This window comes from Bufo bufo, chromosome 9 (genome assembly GCF_905171765.1).
Source record: "Bufo bufo chromosome 9, aBufBuf1.1, whole genome shotgun sequence".
Classification (NCBI taxonomy): domain Eukaryota; kingdom Metazoa; phylum Chordata; class Amphibia; order Anura; family Bufonidae; genus Bufo; species Bufo bufo.
This window is the reverse complement of record NC_053397.1, coordinates 130,224,815-130,251,118: the sequence shown is the minus strand read 5'-3', so window position 1 is coordinate 130,251,118 and position 26,304 is coordinate 130,224,815. Positions and strand designations below refer to the sequence as shown.

The following is a 26,304-nucleotide window of genomic DNA, read 5'->3' as shown; positions in this document are numbered from 1 at the left end:
GAAGGATTATTGAGCAAATGCTAACCGAGTGAAGGCGTATGCTCCACAGACAGCATCCGCTTTTTGTGGGTTATTGTTCTGACGGATCAGAGGAATGACAAATTATTCAGTGACGTCAACACAAACTTACTGCTGACACCCTCTCCACTCTGTCAGTGGGGCACTACTTGTATAAGCATTTAATAGAACAGGTTCTGTTGACATCTATGTGGAATCAGCTGACAACGGTGTAAAAGGAGTGTGCTTCTTCTTGGCGCTAACATCGACCTGTAAGGTTGAGTTAATACTTGAGTTATTTGGTCAGTTTTGGCCCTGTGACTGCCCAATTAATTGAAGTGTGTAGTGATTTTAAGAGCGACGCCTGTCATCTGCATGTCATATGGACTCACAGGATTAATTCTCTACCAAAGCAGACTTCCTATGCGTGTTACTGCAAGGCACCACTGCGAAGGCTCTCTGCAGCCAGGAAATAGCTGTTTTTTTAACATAATTTGCGGCGAATATATTCAGATGGAACCAAATTTTTCCCAAAAAATTTGGTGAATGGAAATTTTGCATTTGCTCATCTCTATTTATATAACAACCTCCCGCAGTCTCTGCTACAAGTAGCAGAAGCCACAGTAGCACCAGCACCAGCCAATTCGTTTGCTAAACATGATGGAGCCATTTTTTTAACTGTTGCACATCAGCAAACGAATAAGCACTGCCTGAACAGCCAGGTTTAGTTGTACGTGGACGGTTCCCTTTCTCTGGCACATACCGTTACCCGACCCCATTAACTTCTGGATCAACTTGCAGGACAACAAGCTGAACTTGGTGTACAGATGTCTTTTTGTTAGCCTTATAAACTATGTTACTATGTACAGTCGTGGCCAAAAGTTTTGAGAATTACATAAATATTGGAAATGGGAAAAGTTGCTGCTTAAGTTTTTATAATAGCAATTTGCATATACTCCAGAATGTTATGAAGAGTGATCAGATGAATTGCATAGTCCTTCTTTGCCATGAAAATTAACTTAATCCCCAAAAAACCTTTCCACTGCATTTCATTGCTGTCATTAAAGGACCTGCTGAGATCATTTCAGTAATCGTCTTGTTAACTCAGGTGAGAATGTTGACGAGCACAAGGCTGGAGATCATTATGTCAGGCTGATTGGGTTAAAATGGCAGACTTGACATGTTAAAAGGAGGGTGATGCTTGAAATCATTGTTCTTCCATTGTTAATCATGGTGACCTGCAAAGAAACGCGTGCAGCCATCATTGCGTTGCATAAAAATGGCTTCACAGGCAAGGATATTGTGGCTACTAAGATTGCACCTCAATCAACAATTTATAGGATCATCAAGAACTTCAAGGAAAGAGGTTCAATTCTTGTTAAGAAGGCTTCAGGGCGTCCAAGAAAGTCCAGCAAGCGCCAGGATCGTCTCCTAAAGAGGATTCAGCTGCGGGATCGGAGTGCCACCAGTGCAGAGCTTGCTCAGGAATGGCAGCAGGCAGGTGTGAGCGCATCTGCACGCACAGTGAGGCGAAGACTTTTGGAAGATGGCCTGGTGTCAAGAAGAGCAGCAAAGAAGCCACTTCTCTCCAAAAAAAACATCAGGGACAGATTGATCTTCTGCAGAAAGTATGGTGAATGGACTGCTGAGGACTGGGGCAAAGTCATATTCTCTGATGAAGCCTCTTTCCGATTGTTTGGGGCATCTGGAAAAAGGCTTGTCCGGAGAAGAAAAGGTGAGCGCTACCATCAGTCCTGTGTCATGCCAACAGTAAAGCATCCTGAGACCATTCATGTATGGGGTTGCTTCTCATCCAAGGGAGTGGGCTCACTCACAATTTTGCCCAAAAACACAGCCATGAATAAAGAATGGTACCAAAACACCCTTCAACAGCAACTTCTACCAACAATCCAACAACAGTTTGGTGAAGAACAATGCATTTTCCAGCACAATGGAGCACCGTGCCATAAGGCAAAAGTGATAACTAAGTGGCTCGGGGACCAAAACATTGACATTTTGGGTCCATGGCCTGGAAACTCCCCAGATCTTAATCCCATTGAGAACTTGTGGTCAATCCTCAAGAGGCGGGTGGACAAACAAAAACCCACTAATTCTGACAAACTCCAAAAAGTGATTATGAAAGAATGGGTTGCTAACTTGCTATCAGTCAGGAATTGGCCCGGAAGTTGATTGAGAGCATGCCCAGTCGAATTGCAGAGGTCCTGAAAAAGAAGGGCCAACACTGCAAATACTGACTCTCTGCATAAATGTCATGTAATTGTCGATAAAAGCCTTTGAAACGTATGAAGTGCGTGTAATTATATTTCACTACATCACAGAAACAACTGAAACAAAGATCTAAAAGCAGTTTAGTAGCAAACTTTGTGAAAACTAATATTTGTGTCATTCTCAAAACTTTTGGCCACGACTGTAGATTAGAACAGTGATCAGAACTATCAGTGTACTGTCTTGTCCAGACTCCAGTGTACTGTCAGAGAAGGTATTTAGCGCTGCACATCCCATGTCTTGTGATGCCTCATGCGCAGTATCACCTGTTTGATATGGGAAATATCGGCTTGGCAATCCACTTAATTTTCTTTGTTATGTTTGACACAACAAATAAAAGAATGGGCTATATTTCTATATTTCTATACTGCACAGCAATCAGTATCCCTAGTGGCTGTCTCGATCCTTCTTATCGGCTCTGCGGATGTACCGCTGACAGTGTTTGCAGCGAGAAGAAATGAAGAAAAAAATTACCAATTTATCAGTGCTCTCTCCAAACAAGGACTTCAGGGCTATGTAAGTATGTATAAACAGTCTTTTTTATTTCACTGGGAGGTATGGAAAGTGGATACAAGCAGTGTTGTTCGTATGAGATACTATAAAACACAGTAGTGCAATAGGCCTTGTGTAACTGTTAGGCCCCTTTCACACGGGCAAGATTTCCGCGCGGGTGCAATGCGTGAGGTGAACGCATTGCACCCGCACTGAATCCGGACCCATTCATTTCTAAGGGGCTGTGGACATTTCTATGGGGCTTGTGCTTTGCGTGAAAATCGCAGCATGCTCCTCTTTGTGCGTTTTTCACGCAACGCAGGCCCCATAGAATTGAATGGGGTTGCGTGAAAATCACAAGTATCCGCAAGCAAGTGTGGATGCAGTGCGATTTTCACGCACGGTTGCTAGGTGACGCGATCATTATCATTATTATTTCCCCTTATAACATGGTTATAAGGGAAAATAATAGCATTCTGAATACAGAATGCATAGTACAATAGGGCTGGAGGGGTTAGAAAAAAATAATATTTAACTCACCTTAATCCACTTGTTCGCGCAGCCGACATCTCTTCTGACTTCTTTTGTGAAGAATGGGACCTTTGATGACGTCACTACGTTCATCACATGGTCCGTCACATGGATCATGTGACGGACCATGTGATGAGCGTAGTGACGTCATCAAAGGTCCTATTCTTCACAAAAGAAGTCAGAAGAAATGCCGGCTGCGCGAACAAGTGGATTAAGGTGAGTTACATTTATTTATTTTTTTATTTAACCCCTCCAGCCCTATTGTACTATGCATTCTGTATTCAGAATGCTATTATTTTCCCTTATAACCACGTTATAAGGGGAAATAATACAATCTACACTACAACTAACCCAAACCTGAACTTCTGTGAAGAAGTTCGGGTCTGGGTACCACAGTCAGTTTTTTATCACGCGCGTGCAAAACACATTGCACCCCAGCGATAAAAAGTGTACATCGGAACACAATCGCAGTCAAAACTGACTGCAATTGCGTTCCTACTCGCGCGGGTTTGCCGCAATGCACTGGGACGCATCTGGACACGCTCGTCTGCAAGGGGCCTTATAGGTGCTGAAAAATTTTCTAAAAGTTTATACACGTAAACCATATTAGAAAAAAAACATTTGCGCTATGCAGTAAAATGTTGTACATAATTCATGATAATGAATAATATAGTCCATGATGATTGAATTGTTAGCTAAAAAAAGGATTATAAGAGAAAATAAATTGTATATAAATGAAATAAAATATCCATTGAAGATCCCCAGGATCGATGAACCCGTACTATTGTTGTTGACTTTTTTGTTTGGTTGCTTTAATGATTGTCAAGTGAGGCGGTTTTTTATGGTAAATATGGCCCTGGTTACGTTTGATTGGAATGTTGTCCATCATTGGGTGATAGCATGACACCATAGGCATCTAGGCACACCACATTTGTAGCTGCCAAGTTTGTTTCCTGGTATGTTGATGGTTTTATTCTGCTCAGTATATAGTTTAACCACTTAAGGACCACAGGTTTATACCCCCCTAAAGACCAGGCCCTTTTTTACAAATCGGCACTCCACAACTTTAGCGGTTTATTGCTCGGTCATGCAACTTACCACCCAAATGAATTTTACCTCCTTTTCTTCTCACTAATAGAGCTTTCATTTGGTGGTATTTCATTGCTGCTGACATTTTTACTTTTTTTGTTATTAATCGAAATTTAACGATTTTTTTGCAAAAAAAATGACATTTTTCACTTTCAGTTGTAAAATTTTGTAAAAAAAACGAGATCCATATATAAATTTTTCTCTAAATTTATTGTTCTACATGTCTTTGATAAAAAAAAAAATGTTTGGGTAAAAAAAAAAAATGGTTTGGGTAAAGGTTATAGCGTTTACAAACTATGGTACAAAAATGTGAATTTCCGCTTTTTGAAGCAGCTCTGACTTTCTGAGCACCTGTCATATTTCCTGAGGTTCTACAATGGCCAGACAGTACAAACACCCCACAAATGACCCCATTTCGGAAAGTAGACACCCTAAGGTATTCGCTGATGGGCATAGTGAGTTCATAGAACTTTTTATTTTTTGTCACAAGTTAGCGGAAAATGATGATTTTTTTTTTTTACAAAGTCTCATATTCCACTAACTTGTGACAAAAAATATAAAGTTCTATGAACTCACTATGCCCATCACGAAATACCTTGGGGTCTCTTCTTTCCAAAATGGGGTCACTTGTGGGGTAGTTCTACTGCCCTGGCATTCTAGGGGCCCAAATGTGTGGTAAGGAGTTTGAAATCAAATTCTGTAAAAAATGACCAGTGAAATCCGAAAGGTGCTCTTTGGAATATGGGCCCCTTTGCCCACCTAGGCTGCAAAAAAGTGTCACACATCTGGTATCTCTGTATTCAGGAGAAGTTGAGGAATGTGTTTTGGGGTGTCTTTTTACATATACCCATGCTGGGTGAGATAAATATCTTGGTCAAATGCCAACTTTGTATAAAAAAATGGGAAAAGTTGTCATTTGCCAAGATATTTCTCTCACCCAGCATGGGTATATGTAAAATGACACCCCAAAACACATTCCCCAACTTCTTCTGAGTACGGAGATACCAGATGTGTGACACTTTTTTGCAGCCTAGGTGGGCAAAGGGGCCCATATTCCAAAGAGCACCTTTCGGATTTCACAGGTCATTTTTTACAGAATTTGATTTCAAACTCCTTACCACACATTTGGGCCCCTAGAATGCCAGGGCAGTATAACTACCCCACAAGTGACCCCATTTTGGAAAGAAGAGACCCCAAGGTATTCGCTGATGGGCATAGTGAGTTCATGGAAGTTTTTATTTTTTGTCACAAGTTAGTGGAATATGAGACTTTGTATGAAAAAAAAAAAAAAAATCAGCATTTTCCACTAACTTGTGACAAAAAAAAAAAAATTCTAGGAACTCGCCATGCCCCTCACGGAATACCTTGGGGTGTCTTCTTTCCAAAATGGGGTCACTTGTGGGGTAGTTATACTGCCCTGACATTTTCCAGGGGCCCTAATGTGTGGTAAGTAGGTAAATGACCTGTGAAATCCTAAAGGTGCTCTTTGGAATATGGGCCCCTTTGCCCACCTAGGCTGCAAAAAAGTGTCACACATGTGGTATCGCCGTATTCAGGAGAAGTTGGGGAATGTGTTTTGGGGTGTCATTTTACATATACCCATGCTGGGTGAGAGAAATATCTTGGCAAAAGACAACTTTTCCCATTTTTTTATACAAAGTTGGCATTTGACCAAGATATTTCTCTCACCCAGCATGGGTATATGTAAAATGACACCCCAAAACACATTCCTCAACTTCTCCTGAGTACGGCGATACCAGATGTGTGACACTTTTTTGCAGCCTAGATGCGCAAAGGTGCCCAAAGTCCTTTTAGGAGGGCATTTTTAGACATTTGGATACCAGACTTCTTCTCACGCTTTGGGGCCCCTAGAATGCCAGGGCAGTATAAATACCCCACATGTGACCCCATTTTGGAAAGAAGACACCCCAAGGTATTCAATGAGGGGCATGGCGAGTTCATAGAAATTTTTTTTTTTGGGCACAAGTTAGCGGAAATTGATATTTTTAATTTTTTTCTCACAAAGTCTCCCGTTCCGCTAACTTGGGACAAAAATTTCAATCTTTCATGGACTCAATATGCCCCTCATGGAATACCTGGGGGTGTCTTCTTTCCGAAATGGGGTCACATGTGGGGTATTTATACTGCCCTGGCATTCTAGGGGCCCTAAAGCGTGAGAAGAAGTCTGGAATATAAATGTCTAAAAAAATTTACGCATTTGGATTCCGTGAGGGGTATGGTGAGTTCATGTGAGATTTTATTTTTTGACACAAGTTAGTGGAATATGAGACTTTGTAAGAAAAAAAAAAATTATTCCGCTAACTTGGGCCAAAAAAATGTCTGAATGGAGCCTTACAGGGGGGTGATCAATGACAGGGGGGGTGATCAATGACAGGGGGGTGATCAATGACAGGGGGGGTGATCAATGACAGGGGTGGTGATCAATGACAGGGGGGTGATCAGGGAGTCTATATGGAGTGATCACCACAGTCATTGATCACCCCCCCTGGAAGGCTCCAGGGAGACGCCTGTATGTGTTTTGCAGATCCGATCCATCTATCAGTGGATCCGTAAAAATCATGCGGACGTCTGAATGGAGCTTTACAGGGGGTTGATCAATGACAGGGGTGTAATCAATGACAGGGGGGTGATCAGGGAGTCTATATGGGGTGATAACCACAGTCATTGATCACGCCCCTGTAAGGCTTCATTCAGATGTCCGGATGCGTTTTGCGGATCCGATCCATCTATCAGTGCATCCGTAAAAATCATGCGGACATCTGAATGGAGCTTTACAGGGGGGTAATCAATGACAGGGGGGTAATCAATGACAGGGGAGTGATCAGGGAGTCTATATGGGGTGATCACCACAGTCATTGATCACGCCCCTGTAAGGCTTCATTCAGACGTCCGGATGCGTTTTGCGGATCCGATCCATCTATCAGTGCATCCGTAAAAATCATGCGGACATCTGAATGGAGCTTTACAGGGGGGTAATCAATGACAGGGGGGTGATCAGGGAGTCTATATGGGGTGATCACCACAGTCATTGATCATGCCCCTGTAAGGCTTCATTCAGACGTCCGGATGCGTTTTGCGGATCCGATCCATCTATCAGTGGATCCGTAAAAATCATGTGGACGTCTGAATGGAGCTTTACAGGGGGGTAATCAATGACAGGGGGGTAATCAATGACAGGGGGGTAATCAATGACAGGGGGGTGATCAGGGAGTCTATATGGGGTGATCACCACAGTCATTGATCACGCCCCTGTAAGGCTTCATTCAGACGTCCGGATGCGTTTTGCGGATCCGATCCATCTATCAGTGCATCCGTAAAAATCATGCAGACATCTGAATGGAGCTTTACAGGGGGGTGATCAATGACAGGGGTGTAATCAATGACAGGGGGGTGATCAGGGAGTCTATATGGGGTGATAACCACAGTCATTGATCACGCCCCTGTAAGGCTTCATTCAGACGTCCGTATGCGTTTTGCGGATCTGATCCATCTATCAGTGCATCCGTAAAAATCATGCGGACATCTGAATGGAGCTTTACAGGGGGGTGATCAATGACAGGGGTGTAATCAATGACAGGGGGGTGATCAGGGAGTCTATATGGGGTGATCACCACAGTCATTCATCATGCCCCTGTAAGGCTTCATTCAGACGTCCGGATGCGTTTTGCGGATCCGATCCATCTATCAGTGCATCCGTAAAAATCATGCGGACATCTGAATGGAGCTTTACAGGGGGGTGATCAGGGAGTCTATATGGGGTGATCACCACAGTCATTGATCATGCCCCTGTAAGGCTTCATTCAGACGTCCGGATGCGTTTTGCGGATCCGATCCATCTATCAGTGGATTCGTAAAAATCATGCGGACGTCTGAATGGAGCTTTACAGGGGGGTAATCAATGACAGGGGGGTAATCAATGACAGGGGGGTGATCAGGGAGTCTATATGGGGTGATCACCACAGTCATTGATCACGCCCCTGTAAGGCTTCATTCAGACGTCCGGATGCGTTTTGCGGATCCGATCCATCTATCAGTGGATCCGTAAAAATCATGCGGACGTCTGAATGGAGCTTTACAGGGGGTTGATCAATGACAGGGGGGTGATCAATGACAGGGGGGTGATCAGGGAGTCTATATGGGGTGATCAGGGGTGATCAGGGGCTAATAAGGGGTTAATAAGTGACGGGGGGGGGGGGTGTAGTGTAGTGTAGTGGTGCTTGGTGCTACTTTACTGAGCTACCTGTGTCCTCTGGTGGTCGATCCAAACAAAGGGGACCACCAGAGGACCAGGTAGCAGGTATATTAGACGCTGTTATCAAAACAGCGTCTAATATACCTGTTAGGGGTTAAAAAAAAATCACATCTCCAGCCTGCCAGCGAACGATCGCCGCTGGCAGGCTGGAGATCAACTCTCTTACCTTCCGTTCCTGTGAGCGCGCGCGCCTGTGTGCGCGCGTTCACAGGAAATCTCGCGTCTCGCGAGATGACGCGTATATGCGTCCAGGCGGAATGAATCAACCACCTCCAGGACGCGTCTGTGCGTACAGCGGTCCGGAGGTGGTTAAGGACATTACATCAAAGTTGGATCAGCCTGTAGTGTGTTTTTCCACTTTAATTTTGAGTGTGACTCCAAATCCAGACCTCCATGGGATGAAAAATTTGATTTCCATTTTTTTATTTTTGTGTGATTTTGTTGTCAGCACATTCAACTATGTAAAGAACAAAGTATTTCAGAAGAATATTTAATTAGCTCAGATCTAGGATGTGTTATTTTTGTGTTCCCTTTATTTTTTTGAGCAGTGTATATTGAAAGTTATTACTTTAGGTGCCCTCCTCTGAACCCTCTTCAACTCTGCCTTGTTCACAGGAGCCCAGAACTATACACAGTACTCCATGTGTGGTCTGACTAGTGATTTGTAAAGTGGCAGATTGGCCACCGAAGTTCTCCCACTTAAAAAGATGAGAGAGACCTGTAATTTTCATCATAGGTACACTTCAACTATGAGAGACAGAATGGGGGAAATAATACACGAAATCACATTGTAGGATTTCTAATGAATTAATTGGTAAATTCCTTGGTAAAATAAGTATTTGGTCACCTCAAGCAAGATTTCTGACTCTCACAGACCCGTAACTTCTCCTTTAAGAGGTTCCTCTGTACTCCACTCGCTACCTGTATTAATGGCACCTGTTTGAACTTGTTATCAGTATTAAAGACACCTGTCCACAACCTCAAACAGTAACACTCAAAACTCCACTATGGCCAAGACCAAAGAGCTGTCGAAGGACACCAGAAACAACATTGTAGATCTGCACCAGGCTGGGAAGACTGAATCTGCCATAGACAAGCAGCTTGGTGTGAAGAAATAAACTGTAGGAGCAATTATTAGAAAATGGAAGACATACAAGACCACTGATAATCTCCCTTGATCTGGGGCTCCACACAAGATCTCACCCCATGGGGTCAAAATGATCACAAGAACGGTGAGCAAAAATCACAGAACCACACGGAGGGACCTAGTGAATGACCTGCAGAGAGCTGGGACCAAAATAACAAAGGCTACCATCAGTAACACACTAAGCCGCCAGGGACTCAAATCCTGCAGTGCCAGACGTGTTCCCCTGCTTAAGCCAGTACATGTCCGGGCCCGTCTGAAGTTTGCTAGAGAGCATTTGGATGATCCAGAAGAGGATTGGTAGAATATCATATGGTCAGATGAAACCAAAGAACTTTTTGGTAAAATCTCAACTCGTCGTGTTTGGAGGAGAAAGAATGCTGAGTTGCATCCAAAGAACACCATACCTACTGTGAAGCATGGGGGTGGAAACATTATGCTTTGGGGCTGTTTTTCTGCAAAGGGACCAGGAAGACTGATCAGTGTAAAGGAAAGAATGAATGGGGCCATGTATCGTGAGATTTTGAGTGAAAACCTCCTTCCATCAGCAAGGGCATTGAAGATGAAACATGGCTGGGTCTTTCAGCATGACAATGATCCCAAACACACCGCCCGGCAATGAAGGAGTGGCTTCGTAAGAAGCATTTCAAGGTCCTAGAGTGACCTAGTGAGTCTCCAGATCTCAACCCCATAGATAACCTTTGGAGGGAGTTGAAAGTCTGTGTTGTCCAGTGACAGCCCCAAAACATCACTGCTCTAGAGGAGATCTGCATGGAGGAATGGGCCAAAATACCAGCAAGGTGAAAACCTTGTGAAGACTTACAGAAAACATTTGACCTCTATTATTGCCAACAAAGGATATATAACAAAGTATTGAGATGAACTTTTGTTATTGACCAAATACTTATTTTCCACCATAATTTGCAAATAAATTCTTTAAAAATCAGACAATGTCATTTTCTGGATTTTTTTTTCTCATTATGTCTCTCATAGTGAAGGTATACCTATGATGAAAGTTACAGGACTATCATCTTTTTAAGTGGGAGAACCTGCACAATTGGTGGCTGACTAAATACTTTTTTGCCCCACTGTATGTTCTCATCACAGGCATCTATGCCACTTTTGATGCAACCCATTATCTTATTGGCCTTGGCAGCAGCTGCCTGACACTGGTTTCTACAGCTTAGTTTGCTGTTCACTAAAATTCCTAGGTCCTTTTCCATGTCAGTGTTACCCAGTGTTTTACCATTCAGTATGTACGGGTGACTTGCATTATAACTTCCCATGTGCATAACCTTACATTTGTCAGTGTTAAACCTCATCTTCTACTTCTCTGCCCAAGCCTCCAATGTATCCAGATCCCTCTGTAGCAGTATATTGTCATCTTCTGTGTTAATTACTTTACACAGTTTAGTGTCATTTGCAAAAAGTGATATTTTACTGTGGAAGCCTTCTACAAGATCATTAATAAATATATATTGAAGAGAATAGGGCCCAATACTGACTCCTGAGTAGGGTTGAGCGAAACCGAACTGTAAAGTTCGGGTTCGTACCGAACTTTAGGATTTTGGGACCCTGAACCCGAACATTTCCGGAAAAGTTTGGGTTCGGGTTTGGTGTTCGCCACTTTCTTGGAGCTTTTTCAAAGGCTGCACAGCAGCCAATCAACAAACGTCATACTACTTGCCCCAAGAGGCCATCACAGCCATGCCTACTAATGGCATGGCTGTGATTGGCCAGAGCAGCATGTGACCCAGGCTCTATATAAGCTTGAGTCACGTAGCGCTGCACGTCACTCTGCTGTTACAAGTGTAGGGAGAGGATGCTGCTGGACTTGTGATTTCAGGGAGAGCATAGGAGAGAATCTAACTCAGCGATCTACAGACAAACAGTTGTGTGGGTGCAGGGCACAATCGTTTTATCCTGCCCTGAGCTCATTAACCAATAAATACTAACATTTAGAATTCTGTTAGTTAGGTGGGTGGTGGCGGCGGCTATTTTATGCATGCTCAGTGCACCAGCACTGCATCTGAGCTTTTGGGACATTGCAAATCACCATTTTTTGGGGGGAAACTACAACATCTGTATTAGTCAGTGTGCAATTTAAGGTAGAAATACACCCATCATTTTCTGGGGTTTGAAAAACACACTTTTCTTTCTCCAAAAAACAGTATTTTCCAGATCTGCAAGTGTTAAATTCAAGTTTTAGGCTACTTTCACACTAGCGTTCGGGTGTCCGCTCGTGCGCACCGTTTGAAGGGGCTCACGAGCGGCCCCGAACGCATCCGTCTGGCCCCAATGCTTCTCAGTGGAGGCGGATCCACTGAGAATGCATCCGCCTGCCAGCGTTCAGCCTCCGCTCCGCTCAGTGAGCGGACACCTGAACGCTGCTTGCAGCGTTCGGGTGTCCGCCTGGCCGTTCGGAGGCGAGCGGATCCGTCCACACTTACAATGTAAGTCAATGGGGACGGATCCGCTTGAAGATGACACTATATGGCTCAATCTTCAAGCGGATCCATTCCCCATTGACTTTCAATGTAAAGTCTGAACGGATCCGCTCAGGCTACTTTCAGACTTAGAAAATTTTCTAAGTAATAATGCAGACGGATCCGTTCTGAACGGATGCAAACGTCTGCATTATCGGAGCGGATCCGTCTGATGAAACATCAGACGGATCCGCTCCGAACGCTAGTGTGAAAGTAGCCTAATATATACAGCTTTCATATTCTGTTAGCAAAAAAAATACTTTTTTTAGAAATCTACAACATCTGGATTAGTCAGTGTGCAATTTAAGGTAGAAATACACCCATCATTTTCTGGGGTTTGAAAAACACACTTTTTTTTCTTTCAAAAAACAGTACTTTCCAGATCTGCAAGTGTTAAATTCAAGTTTAATATCTACAGCTTTCATATTCTGTTAGCAAAAAAAGACTTTTTTGGCAATTTACAACATCTGTATTAGTCAGTGTGCAATTTAAGGTAGAAATACACCCATCATTTTCTGGGGTTTGAAAAACACACTCTTTTGACAAAAAAAACTCTTTTCAGGCCTTGCAGCATCAGCACGTGTGAAATTACAGGCTTATATACTGCTGTCAAATTCAGTTTTTAAACAAACACTCATTTGGGCACAAAAAAATTTAGTTGGCAGCCTTTGATGCAGATGTCATTGTGCGATACACCCTTAATACATTTGGGTTACATTCAGAGATTTTAAATACCGCCATTTGGTGCACCAATATTGAATTCAGGCCTACACTGGTTCAGGCCCTGTGAGATTCCCCCTCTACATACAGGGGTTTGAATTAGGCATTTGAAATACAGCCATTTGAAATACAGCCATTTTGTGCAAAGATATATTTACTTCAGGCCTACACTGGTTCAGGGCGTGTGTGATCCCCCCTATACATACAGGGGTTTGAATCAGGCATTTGAAATATAGCCATTTGAAATACAGCCATTTTGTGCAAAGATATATTTACTTCAGGCCTACACTGATTCAGGGCGTGTGTGATCCCCCCTATACATACAGGGGTTTGAATTAGGCATTTGAAATACAGCCATTTGAAATACAGTCATTTTGTACAAAGATATATTTACTTCAGGCCTACGCTGATTCAGGGCGTGTGTGATCCCCCCTATTCATACAGGGGTTTGAATTAGGCATTTTAAATACAGCCATTTGCAATACAGCCATTTTGTGCAAAGATATATTTACTTCAGGCCTACACTGGTTCCGGGCGTGTGTGATCCCCCTATACATACAGGGGTTTGAATCAGGCATTTGAAATACAGCCATTTGAAATACAGCCATTTGAAATACAGCCATTTTGTGCAAAGATATACAGTACAGACCAAAAGTTTGGACACACCTTCTCATTCAAAGAGTTTTCTGGCAAGCGCCCGACTTTTTAGGGAGGGTGCTTAGGGACTGGTGGTCCCCCTTCCCCTTCCCAGCCTGGGGTCATGTGTGGCACCTTGCCCTGTGTGGTTAGGTACCTAAGGGGTTAAGGGATTGTGGGAGATTCGTCACTGTAAGGGGCGTAGGGTATGTCTCCTCCCTCTAACCGGGTTATATCACCCCCTCCTCTGCTGCTGCACTTCCTCTTTGATAGCGGAAGCCGAGTTGGTAGGTCTGGCTGTCCGCACAGAGATGTCCGCAAGGGACGCTTCACTTAAGGAGGCCCTTATGGCGTGTTATTCTGAAGGGGGAGAGGGCTGGCTGCATTCCTTTTTGAGCAGCCTTGGCTCCCCTCTGCCCTCTTCTCCTGCTGTGACCGTTGGGAATGTGGCGGCGCTGCCGCAAGCTGCAGGCAGCGCCGTTGCTTCTCATGGAGGCCGGCGGTCCGCTCGGCGCACCCGCCCTCCCACCCGTTTAGGCCATAGTCCCCCTGCTCTCCCCGCACCCCCCCCCCCTTAGGTCCTCAGGCACTCACCGCAGCTCCCGGCCCCGCGCATGCGCTGTCCCGTCCGGCCGGCATCCTAGTTCGGCGCTTCAGTGCGCTTTAGCCCCGCCCTTTCCGGATTCCTCATCTCCAGCCGCGCCGGAATTAATCAGTGCATGGCAGGCGAGTGTTCATAGGATCATGGGAGCGCAGGGCAGCATCGAGTCGTGCGACTCCCCCCCGACCCCCCCTCTTTCTCAGCCATTGTTAACGATAGTCAAGGGGGTGCAGGGGTTGCTCCCATGATAATTACTGGCAGCCAGGTCGGCTTAATGGGGTCTGCTGCCTCACTGGGGGAGCCCCCTATGGTAGCTGCCGACCCCTCTCTGCCATCCCACCCCCCTCAGCTGCCTCAGCCTTCCCTTCAGCCTCAACCCTCTCTGCCGCCCCAAACCCCTGGGAGCAGCGTTAAGTCGCGCAGGCGCAGGGAGATGTCTGACACTTCATCATCATCCCCGGACAGTAGGAGGCGTTATCATCGCCATGCGCGCAGGCGCCAGTCCCGTCACCGTTCCAGGGTTTCTGGTAGCAGCAGGCGTTCCAGGTCCTCTAGGTGGCGCTATCCGTCATCTTCGGATGGATCGACGGGCGCATCTGAGGAGTCTGGTCGGGCGGCTGGTGCAAAACGTAAGAGGCGGGTGCCTAGTCATGCTTCCAGGGCTCCCAGCCTGGCTCCAGTGACAGAGCCCCGGATTGAGATCCCGGTACCCGGTCCTTCTTCGGTTCTGGCGACTGACGCACCTGGTGAGTACCAATATACCGGGGCATGGGGGGAGGGGGGGTTAGTGCGGCTTTGGAGTCGACGCTCAAAGCATTGCTTTCTAAAATGTCCTCTTCTCCTACCCCTTCTCCTTCTTTGACGCGTGCCCAAGTTTTAGCAGGAGTATATAAGGACTCTTTCTTTTGTGGTGTTAGCCCCCTGGGTTGTCATCTGGACGACACGGCGAAAGAAAAAATCTGGTCCAACCAATATATTGACATTTGGTCTCTTATATCGGTGGATCAGCATACGGTGGACAAAGAGAGGCGTTTTCCTGACAAGCCGTTTGATCGAAAACCCAGGGTCGCTAAGACCATTAATAACTGGTTGCAAGCCTTTTCGGTGTTAGGTTGTATCATGGGTCAGCGTCACCCTGACCGCTGTTCGGAATTGTTTGTCTATCAAGACACTATTTATAGCGGTTATAGAGCCCATGGTGGGAGCGCATGGTGGAGATATGATGAAGAATTCCGGCGGCGGTTAGCGTTACATCCGGAGGTGGGTTGGGGCATTAAGGCTACTGATGTTTGGCTTCGCCTCATGGTGTCTCAACGTCAGCCCCCCTTTCCTAGTGCGGCCACTGGTTCCGGAGCGATTTCTGGTCAGGGGCCAGTGGCCGTCCGCCGCCCCGGGGTGTGCTGGCTTTTCAACGAAGGCCATTGTAAATACGCAGGTCTGTGCAAATACAAACATGAATGCTCATCCTGCGGAGGCAACCACGCTGATAACCGGTGTTCCCGCCCCCCATCCAGACTTTTCAAGCCGCCCGGTTCGGGAGACCCTAAGGACCCCGGTGAGCGTAGCAGAGATGTCCCCATGGTTAGACATTTACCCCAATAAGGCGGCTGCCTCTCAGCTTCGCTTTGGTTTCACGTTTGGTTTCTTCATACCTTTTGTTTTGAGTAGGTTTCCCGTGTTTTCCGATAATCTACGGTCTGCTAGGGAGCTTCCTGAGGTTCTTCCTGAGAAGTTGGGTAAGGAGGTGTCTTTGGGTAGAGTCATGGGGCCGTTTCAATCTATTCCGTTTCCCAACCTTAGAGTGTCTCCTTTGGGTATTGTTCCCAAGAAAGAACCTGGTAAGTTTCGCCTCATACACCACTTATCCTACCCCAAGGGTTCGTCGGTGAATGATGCCATTCTGCCTGAGGAGGCCTCTGTGTCTTATGTATCCTTTGATCGGGCGGTTTCGCTGGTTAGGAATGCAGGTCGTGGCGCCCTTCTGGCGAAATCGGTCATTGAATCGGCTTTTCGGCTTTTGCCCGTTCACCCGGATTGTCATCATCTTTTGGGTTGTTCCTTTGAGGGTCTGTTTTATTATGATACTTGTCTCCCCATGGGGTGTTCTATCTCCTGCCACTATTTGGAGATGTTTGGTTGTTTTTTTGGAATGGGTGGTCAGGTATGAGACTTTATCCTCGTCGGTCATACACTACTTGGATGATTTTTTGTTTGTTTTCCCGGGATCGGGGGGCAGTTGTCTTTCTCTCCTTAATACGTTTTTTGGCCTGTATGGCTAGGTTTGGGGTTCCCATATCAGCAGAAAAAACTGAGGGTCCGGTCACGTGTTTGTCCTTTTTTGGCATTGAAATTGACTCTGTCGAGATGGTTTTTCGCTTGCCCAGTGATAAGTTACAGAAGTTGTTGTATTTGATAGAGGGTTTTCTGGTAGTGCGTAAGGTTACCCTTCAACAGCTGCAATCATTACTAGGTTTGCTTTGTTTTGCATGTCGTGTTATGCCCATGGGCCGTGTTTTTTCCAGGCGATTGTCATTGGCCACCCGGGGGGCTAAATCCCCGCATCATCGCATTCGTCTGACTAGGTCCCTGAAAGCCGACTTGCGTGTATGGCAGGAGTTTCTACACTCTTACAATGGGCACACGTGTGTGATCTCTGACGAGATGCCTAATTCGGTTCTGTCCCTTTTTTCGGATGCCTCCGGTGCCTGTGGTTTTGGCACCATTTTTGGTAAGGAATGGTGCTCTGCTCCTTGGCTGGATTTGTGGCGCTCGCAGGGCTTCTGTAAGAATTTGACGTTGCTGGAGTTATTTGCGATCGTGGTGGCGGTGGAGATTTGGGGTCAGGACCTTTCAGATCACCACGTGTGCTTTTGGTCTGATAACCTTAGTGTGGTCCATTGTATCAACCGCCTGTCTTCTTCTTCCCTCCCGGTAATTGCGCTTCTGCGACATTTGGTCTTGCGTTGCCTGGAGCATAATATCTATTTCAGGGCTCGACATGTTCCAGGTGTTGATAACAGTATTGCTGATGCTCTTTCCCGTTTTCGTTGGCAGGTTTTTCGGGAGCTGCTTCCGGAGGCGGAGCACATCGGGAAGGAATGTCCGGAGTACCTATGGCGTTTGGTGGCCAGCAACTGATGTCCCTGGTTGGGTCTTCGGTGTCTCCAGCGACCTGGCGGGGTCATGGTAAGGCATGGGCCGACTGGTTATCAGGGGTGGGCGCTAGGAACGTTTCCACGCAGGATTCCCTCCGCTTGGAGGTGACGGTGGAATGGTTACTCAAACTTAGATCGATGGGTGTGTCTGCACCAGTTGCGCAGCGGCGGTTGTCTGGAGTAGCTTTTTTCTTTCGTCTTTGTGGTTGGCCTGATGTCTCCAAGCATTTTGTCATCAGGCAGGCCATGAAGGGTTGGAAGAAGGAATATGTGCTTAAGGATTGTAGACGGCCTATTTCGTTTGGCCTGTTGTGTAGGCTGGTCGAAGCATGTTCGGGGGTGTGTGCTTCAGCGTTTGAAGCAACGTTGTTCTCGGCTTGTTTTAGTTTGGCCTTTTTCGCTGCCCTTCGAGTGGGCGAATTGCTCCCCCCCTCTGGTAAGAAGCCAGGGGGTTTGTTGTTTCAGGATGTGGTCTGCGGGAATGGGGCTATTAGGGTCCTGGTTTGTAGATCTAAAACGGATCAGTTTAGCAGGGGGGGGTGGATCCCTCTTCATCAGGTGGCGGGCGTGGCTTGTCCAGTTCGTTTAGTTTCTGCTTACTGCGCGTTACGCGTTGGGGGTACCAATTTCTTCACTCACCAGGATGTCTCCCCCCTGACTAAATTTCAGTTTGTATCTGTTTTTCGCGCTTGCTTGTATCGGTTGGGAGTTGAGCCGGAGGATTTTGGCACCCATTCGTTTCGCATTGGTGCTGCTACGGAGGCGGCCAGAGCTGGCTTGCCGGAGTCGGAGGTAATGCGCATTGGTAGGTGGCAATCTGCCTGTTATGCCAGGTACATCAGGCCGGATCTCTTGATTTAAAAAAAAATAAAATAAAAAAAATGATACATACCTGAACTCTGAGACTACAGGTGTATGGATGTTTTGTTTCCTCAGGTTTGTTACGCCTAGATTTATTCCAGTGAGTGTGCAGCGCGAGTTCGCAGCGTCATCTTATGTTACATTTGTGCTAACTGTTTTTTCTTTCAGGTGTGGTGCGCCCGGCGGTCTGGTTGGTTGGCCACTCGTACATTTTTTGGGCAGCTCAAAGGGCGGAGTGCAGGCCTGGAGGTCGGATGCTGGGATTTCGTGAAGTGGACCTATCCTGGAAGGGTATCCGAGGTCTCAAATGGTCACAGATTCTTACAGAGGTGGTAGATATCGGTTTTCATTCCAGGGGTCCCGTGATTCTTGTCATTCATGCCGGTGGCAATGACCTATGCCTATCACGTTTGGCTGAGCTCATGACCCTTATGCGCTCTGACATTGAGAGGTTCTCGTCCTTAATCATCCCTCGGGTGGCTTGGCACGGGGCCAGAGATGCCGAGGCTGCTGAAAAATGTAGGAGGACAGTCAATTCCCGCATGTCTCGGTTTGTGCGGTCCCGTGGGGGAATTGTGGTGAGACATCGCCAACTAGAGGTTGATAATAGGTCCCTTATGAGGCCTGATGGTGTTCACTTGACGGAGATTGGTCTAGATATCTTCATTTCCGGCTTGCAGGATGGGATTGAACAGGCCATGTTTTTGCTGGGTGGTGGTCGGAGCCCTGTTTAAGGCTGTGGGTCTCCTCCGTGGCGGCATTTGATACAGCGGAGTGTTGGAGATGGCTGATGGCGTACTTGCCCGCCGGGAGTCCGGCGGTTGGCATACCGCTCCAAGATGATGTTCTTTGGTTTTGCCGTTTAAAATAAATAAGCTGTGGCCGATCATCACCCAGCTAAAGGTTACCTGTTGTCTCGAGTGTTTATTAACTGGTTCATTTTTCAGTTAGGGGAGCTACAGGTAGGCAGAGGTGCCGGCCCGATTCCTATCTCTCCTCCGCCCCCTCCTGATTACCAACAGTCTGGCAAGCGCCCGACTTTTTAGGGAGGGTGCTTAGGGACTGGTGGTCCCCCTTCCTCTTCCCAGCCTGGGCTCATGTGTGGCACCTTGCCCTGTGTGGTTAGGTACCTAAGGGGTTAAGGGATTGTGGGAGATTCATCACTGTAAGGGGCGTAGGGTATGTCTCCTCCCTCTAACCGGGTTATATAACCCCCTCCTCTGCTGCTGCACTTCCTCTTTGATAGCGGAAGCCGAGTTGCCCACCCTCCCGCCCTTGAATGGGTAGTTTCAGCGTGGAGTTGCCTTGGGATTCTGGTTTTCTCCAGGGGTATTATATAAAAATAAAAAAAAATAAAAAAAATAAGAAAGTTGGAAAGAAAGGTGAAGGAACATGTATAACTGTTGTTTTGGAGATATTTATGTTGTCTTCTTCTTTTAAGAATGGCGGTATGATTTGAAATATGAAGTCACAGCTGGCGGCATTTGATACAGCGGAGTGTTGGAGATGGCTGATGGCGTACTTGCCCGCTGGCAGTCCGGCGGTTGGCATACCGCTCCAAGATGATGTTCTTTGGTTTTGCCGTTTAAAATAAATAAGCTGTGGCTGATCATCACCCAGCTAAAGGTTACCTGTTGTCTCGAGTGTTTATTAACTGGTTCATTTTTCAGCTAGGGGAGCTACAGGTAGGCAGAGGTGCCGGCCCGGTTCCTATCTCTCCTCCGCCCCCTCCTGATTACCAACAGTCTTTATTTTCATGATTATGAAGGCATCAAAACTATGAATTAACACATGTGGAATTATATACATAACAAACAAGTGTGAAACAACTGAAAATATGTCATATTCTAGGTTCTTCAAAGTAGCCACCTTTTGCTTTGATTACTGCTTTGCACACTCTTGGCATTCTCTTGATGAGCTTCAAGAGGTAGTCACCTGAAATGGTCTTCCAACAGTCTTGAAGGAGTTCCCAGAGATGCTTAGCACTTGTTGGCCCTTTTGCCTTCACTCTGCGGTCCAGCTCACCCCAAACCATCTCGATTGGGTTCAGGTCCGGTGACTGTGGAGGCCAGGTCATCTGGCGCAGCACCCCATCACTCTCCTTCATGGTCAAATAGCCCTTACTTTCAAAGTTTTCCCAATTTTTCGGCTGACTGACTGACCTTATTTTCTTAAAGTAATGATGGCCACTCGTTTTTCTTTACTTAGCTGCTTTTTTCTTGCCATAATACAAATTCTAACAGTCTATTCAGTAGGACTATCATCTCCTCAACGCAACTGATGGTCCCAACCCCATTTATAAGGCAAGAAATCCCACTTATTAAACCTGACAGGGCACACCTGTGAAGTGAAAACCATTTCAGGGGACTACCTCTTGAAGCTCATCAAGAGAATGCCAAGAGTGTGCAAAGCAGTAATCAAAGCAAAAGGTGGCTACTTTGAAGAACCTAGAATATGACATATTTTCAGTTGTTTCACACTTGTTTGTTATGTATATAATTCCACATGTGTTAATTCATAGTTTTAATGCCTTCAGTGTGAATCTACAATTTTCATAGTCATGAAAATAAAGAAAAGTCTTTGAATGAGAAGGTGTGTCCAAACTTTTGGTCTGTACTGTATTTACTTCAGGCCTACACTGATTCAGGGCGTGTGTGATCCCCCCTATACATACAGGGGTTTGAATTAGGCATTTGAAATACAGCCATTTGAAATACAGCCATTTTGTGCAAAGATATATTTACTTCAGGCCTACACTGATTCAGGGCGTGTGTGACCCCCCCTATACATACAGGGGTTTGAATTAGGCATTTGAAATACAGCCATTTTGGGGGAAAAAAAATCTTTTATTGAGTCATAGTCTGGTTCAGGGCCGTGTGAGATACACCTTTACATACTGTCGTTCTATTCTACTAATAATTAAACACCCATTTAGGGCAAAATCCAAAATTTAAAAAATATGAGGAGAGCGTCAAATAAGGGACGTGGCCCAGGTCGTGGAGCTGCTGGTGGTGCTCCTGTTGCAGGGAGAGGACGTGGTCGATCTGTGCCAGCTATACGCACAAGTGAAACCCCTTCCTCAGGTGCGAGTAGGCGACAAAACCTGCAGAGGTATTTGGTCGGGCCTAATGCTGCTCTACGAATGGTGAGGCCTGAACAAGTACAGGCGATAGTAGATTGGGTTGCTGACAGTGGATCCAGTTCCTTCACATTGACCACACTTGGCACCTGCAGCCGATGTCCATCAGTCTTTCACCCCACCCCCTTGCAAATCAGCCAAGCAGTCTGAGCCCCAAGTCATGCAGCAGTCTCTTCTGCTTTTTGATGACTCTGCTGGCAGGGTTTCCCAGGTCCATCCACATAGCTTTGCCCCAAAAGTGGAAGAGATTAAGTGCACCGATGCCCAACCACTTATGTTTCAGGATGAGTACATGGGAGGACCACCGCAGCACGTCTCGGATGATGACGAAACACAGGTGTTAACTGCTGCGGCTTTCTGCAGTGTGCAGACCAACAAGGGTGGCAGGGGTGAAGACTGGGTGGAAGATGATGTGGAGGACGATGAGGTCCTCGACCCCACATGGAATCAAGGTCATGCGAGTGACCTGTGTAGTTCGGCCAAAGAGGCGGTGGTCTCACAGAGCCACCAGCACAGCAAAAGAGGGAGCAGGGTGCAAAAGCGGAGCAGCCTGCTACTGCCCACCGCACCAAGGGACCGAGCACACCAAAACCAGCTCCAAGAAGTTCCCTGGTGTGGCAGTTCTTCAGACATTTTGCTGACGACAAGACACGAGTGGTCGGCACGCTGTGCAATCAGAGCTTGAAGCGAGGCATAAACGTTCTAAACCTGAGCACAACCTGCATGACCAGGTATCTAAGTGCAAAGCACGATCTGCAGTGGAGTAGACACCTCAAAAACCAAGAAAGGTCTATAGCTGCTCCTGCTCCCTTTTCTGCTGCAGTCTCAGCCTCTTCATCCACCTCTGGAGTGACAGTGGCACCTGCCACCCCGCAAACAGAGGATCTGCCAGCACCACCACCATCTGGGTCACCAAGCATCTCCACAATGTCCCATTGAAGCGTTCAGCTGTCTATCTCCCAAACACTGGAGCGAAAGAGGAAGTACCCCCCTACCCACCCGTGATCCCTGGCCCTGAATGCCTGCATTTCCAAATTCCTGGCCTATGAAATGCTGTCATTCCGTCTGGTGGACACGGACAGTTTTAAGAATCTGATGGTGGTGGTTGTCCCACAGTTCGTTGTGCCTAGCCGCCACTACTTTTCCAGGCGAGCCATCCCTTCCCTGCACAGCCAAGTGGGGGACAAAATCAGGTGTGCACTGCGCAACACCATCTGTGGCAAGGTCCACCTAACTACGGATACGTGGACCAAGTATCAACACCAAAAAGAGAGAACAGGCACAGCACAGCTAACAATATATATAAACTTTATTATGGTTCCCGAAACAGGAAAATCCAATAAAATACAATGACAGACAATACAGAACAATGGTGGATAACACACAGGGTGGAAGGATCACAATTGGACAAAGTACAGCATTAAAAGAACCATTGCATAAGGCCAAAGAGGTTCTGGATAATAAATAGATACCCCAGTGGGGAACAGGTATAGATGACCTCGCCAACCATGGACAAAATATTGGAGCAAATGTGGATGCGGACAGCACACTGTGTGCTGTCCGCATCCATTCCGTCCCCATAGAGAATGAATGGGTCCGCACCCGTTCCGCAAAATTGCGGAACGGATGCGGACCCATTTTGCGGACATGTGAATGGAGCCTAAGGCTGGGCGGGCTTAGGCAGTTTGAGTGAAGGCCGGCCACACCTCCTTATGACATCACACTGAGAACTCAGTCCTTGAGTGCTCAGTAGACAGTAACATGCTGCTATCCTGCAGTCTAATACAGTTTTACACACAAAACCTGTTTTATCTTTTACAAACCCAATCTGTGTAGCAAAACAATAAGTCACTAATATACATTAGCCCAAAAGTTTCTGTCTTCCCCAATCCCCTACCAGCACTGTGCTTGAATCGCTACTGATACAGCTCTGCTGCATCTGTCTTCCCTGAACCACTTCATTTACAGCACTGCTACATCTGTCTTCCTCTCTACTACCAGCACTGAGTTTGAATAACTTCAAATACAACTCTGCTACATCTGTCTTCCTTGAACTGCTTCATATACAGCTCTGCTACATCTGTCTTCCTCTCCACTACCAGCACTGTGTTTAGATCACTTTATACACAGCTCTGCTACATCTGTCTTCCCCTCCCCCACTAGCACTGTAGATGATACGCTTCCTATACAGCTCTGCTACATCTTTCTATTCCCCTCCACTCCATAATGTCGTCCCCTGTGTCCCTTCATTCCATAATGTCCTCCCCTGTGTCCATCCACTTCATAATGTCGTCCCCTCTGTGTCCCTCTATTCCATAGGTGCCAGTGACAAGGGGGGTACAGCAGAATAGCAAGGTCTGCTCAGTGTGAGAGCTGGAGGACGGGGCATGCAGAGCGGCAGATGTGCACTGACCGGGTTTCCCACAGCCGGTCATGCGGCACGCCGAGTACATGCTTTCACTTACACAGCAGAGCGGAAGCAGTCAGTCCAGCGATAGTCCTGCACTTACCTTTTCCTCCTTATTGCCTATCTCCGAAGTCTGTGCTCCAAACAGAGCATGCGCGGCTCTGTTTCAGACACGGCACAAAGGAATAAAGAACAGCGCATGCGCAGCCGCTCGGCACCGTGCGCGTTCATGAATGAAATGAGAGGCAGGCCACTGGATCGATGTGGTTTATCTGCGCAAGCGTGGCCCATGGATTAGGCCAGGCAAGCGGTGGCCGTAACTATGGGAAACCAAAGGACAACAATGAGGTAGGAGGGAAAGATTTGCTCAAGAAGGGTGGGAATTTGCTAATACAATATATTTACAAAATGATCACTGGCACCCTATTTACAGATTAAACTGTCATCATTGTGATGGGAATACCCCTTTTAAATCTTTTTAAGACGCTACTGTACTTCTTCCTGGGTCAGACAGGGCATTTTTTACTTTTACATTCTGCATTTCATCTGACAGTTTATTGTCCCCAGTGAATACAGTGGAGAAAAAAAATATTTAACAGCTTTGCTTTCTCCTCGTCGCTCTCTGCAACTCCCCCCTCATTATTCTTTAGAGGCCCAACACCTTCAGATTTATACTTTTTACCATTTATATCATTGAAAAACATTTTAGGGTTAGTTTTGCTCTTTTTGACAATTAATCTCTCTGCCTCTAGTTGGCTGCTTTTATTAGTTTTTTTTTACATATTCTATTTTTTTCCTTATAGTTTTTCAGTGCTTCCTCGCTACCCTCCTGTTTTAGTGATTTTAAATGTTTTCCTTTTGTCATTTATGGTTTTCTTTACAGTTTTATTTATCCACATAGGTTTTTTTTTCCTGTTACTTAACCTTTTATTCCTATAAGGTATGTACCTCTCACAATTTGATTTAAGGATGCTTTTAAAAATATACCATTTTGTGGCTGTATTTTTATTTTTGAGGACTTTGTCCCAGTTAGTTAGGCATATAACTAGGGATGAGCGAACCAGAACTGTATAGTTTGGGTTCGTACCGAATTTTGGGGTGTCCGTGACACGGACCCGAACCCGAACATTTTCGTAAAAGTCCGGGTTCGGTGTTCGGCGCTTTCTTGGCGCTTTTTGAAAGGCTGCAAAGCAGCCAATCAACAAGCGTCATACTACTTGGCCCAAGAGGCCATCACAGCCATGCCTACTATTGGCATGGCTGTGATTGGCCAGTGCACCATGTGACCCAGCCTCTATTTAAGCTGAGTCACGTAGCGCCGCACGTCACTCTGCTATGATCAGTATAGGGAGAGGTTGCAGCTGCGACGTTAGGGCGAGATTAGGCAGATTAACTCCTCCAAAAGACTTCATTCTGTGATCGATCTGCAGCTGTGGATCATTGAAGTGCTATTATTGACTTGCTCACTTTTTTGAGGCTGCCAGAGAGTTTTTAGATCACTTTTTTTCTGGGGTGATCGGCGGCCATTTTGTGACTTGTGGTGCGCCAGCACGAGCTATCACCAAGTGTATTTAACCATCGATAGTGTGGTTATTTTGTGCTATATCCTACATCAGCTGCAGGGTGAGCCTGTGTCACCGAAGTGCATTTAACCATCAACAGTCTGGTTATTTTTTGGCCATATACTACATCAGCTGCAGGCTGAGCCTGTTTCACCCAAGTGCATTTAACCATCAACAGTCTGATTATTTTTTGGCCATATACTACATCAGCTGCAGGCTGAGCCTGTGTCACCGAAGTGCATTTAACCATCAACAGTCTGGTTATTTTTTGGCCATATATTACATCAGGGGCAAGTTGAGCCTGTCACCCAGCGCCTAAAAAATAGACCTGACATTTCTATTCAACCAAATCTGCACAGTTTTAGCTAGTCAAGTTATTTGTAGTGACCGTCAAAGCAGACTTTTTGTTCTGGGTTGAAAAAGCATTCCCAAATTTGCCATTCTGAAAATAACTAGTTTGTGGTATTTCAGGCCTACTTTAAATCTATCCCAAAAAGAAAATCTTACATTGAAGTTATTGATAGTATCATTCAGAAAAACCTAAGACACACGCTAGCGTGCTGATAGAAGTGTCATTCTGTGATTAAACCTATAACTGTCACACAGCGCAAAAAAAAACAGGTCTCACATCTTTATTGAACCAAATCTGCACAGTTTTAGCTGGTCAAGTTATTTGTAGTGACCGTCAAAGCAGACTTTTTGTTCTGGGTTGAAAAAGCATTCCCAAATTTGCCATTCTGAAAATAACTAGTTTGTGGTATTTCAGGCCTACTTGAAATCTATCCCAAAAAGAAAATTTTACATTGAAGTTATTGATAGTATCATTCAGAAAAACCTAAGACACAAGCTAGCGTGCTGATAGAAGTGTCATTCTGTGATTAAACCTATAACTGTCACACAGCACAAAAAAAAAACAGGTCTCACA

At 45.9% G+C, this 26,304-nt stretch overlaps 1 protein-coding gene and 1 long non-coding RNA gene across 6 annotated transcripts in view; one reads left to right on the top strand and one right to left on the bottom strand.

Annotated features, from left to right (window-relative positions):
- Positions 1-26,304, bottom strand: part of LOC120979628 (E-selectin-like) — a 1,421,133-nt gene that overhangs the window by 881,968 nt on the left and 512,861 nt on the right. The window lies entirely within an intron of this gene.
- LOC120979629 lies at positions 16,645-18,297 on the top strand. The gene is made up of 2 exons (XR_005774340.1): positions 16,645-17,878; positions 18,131-18,297. It is a non-coding gene; the product is annotated as an uncharacterized LOC120979629 (long non-coding RNA).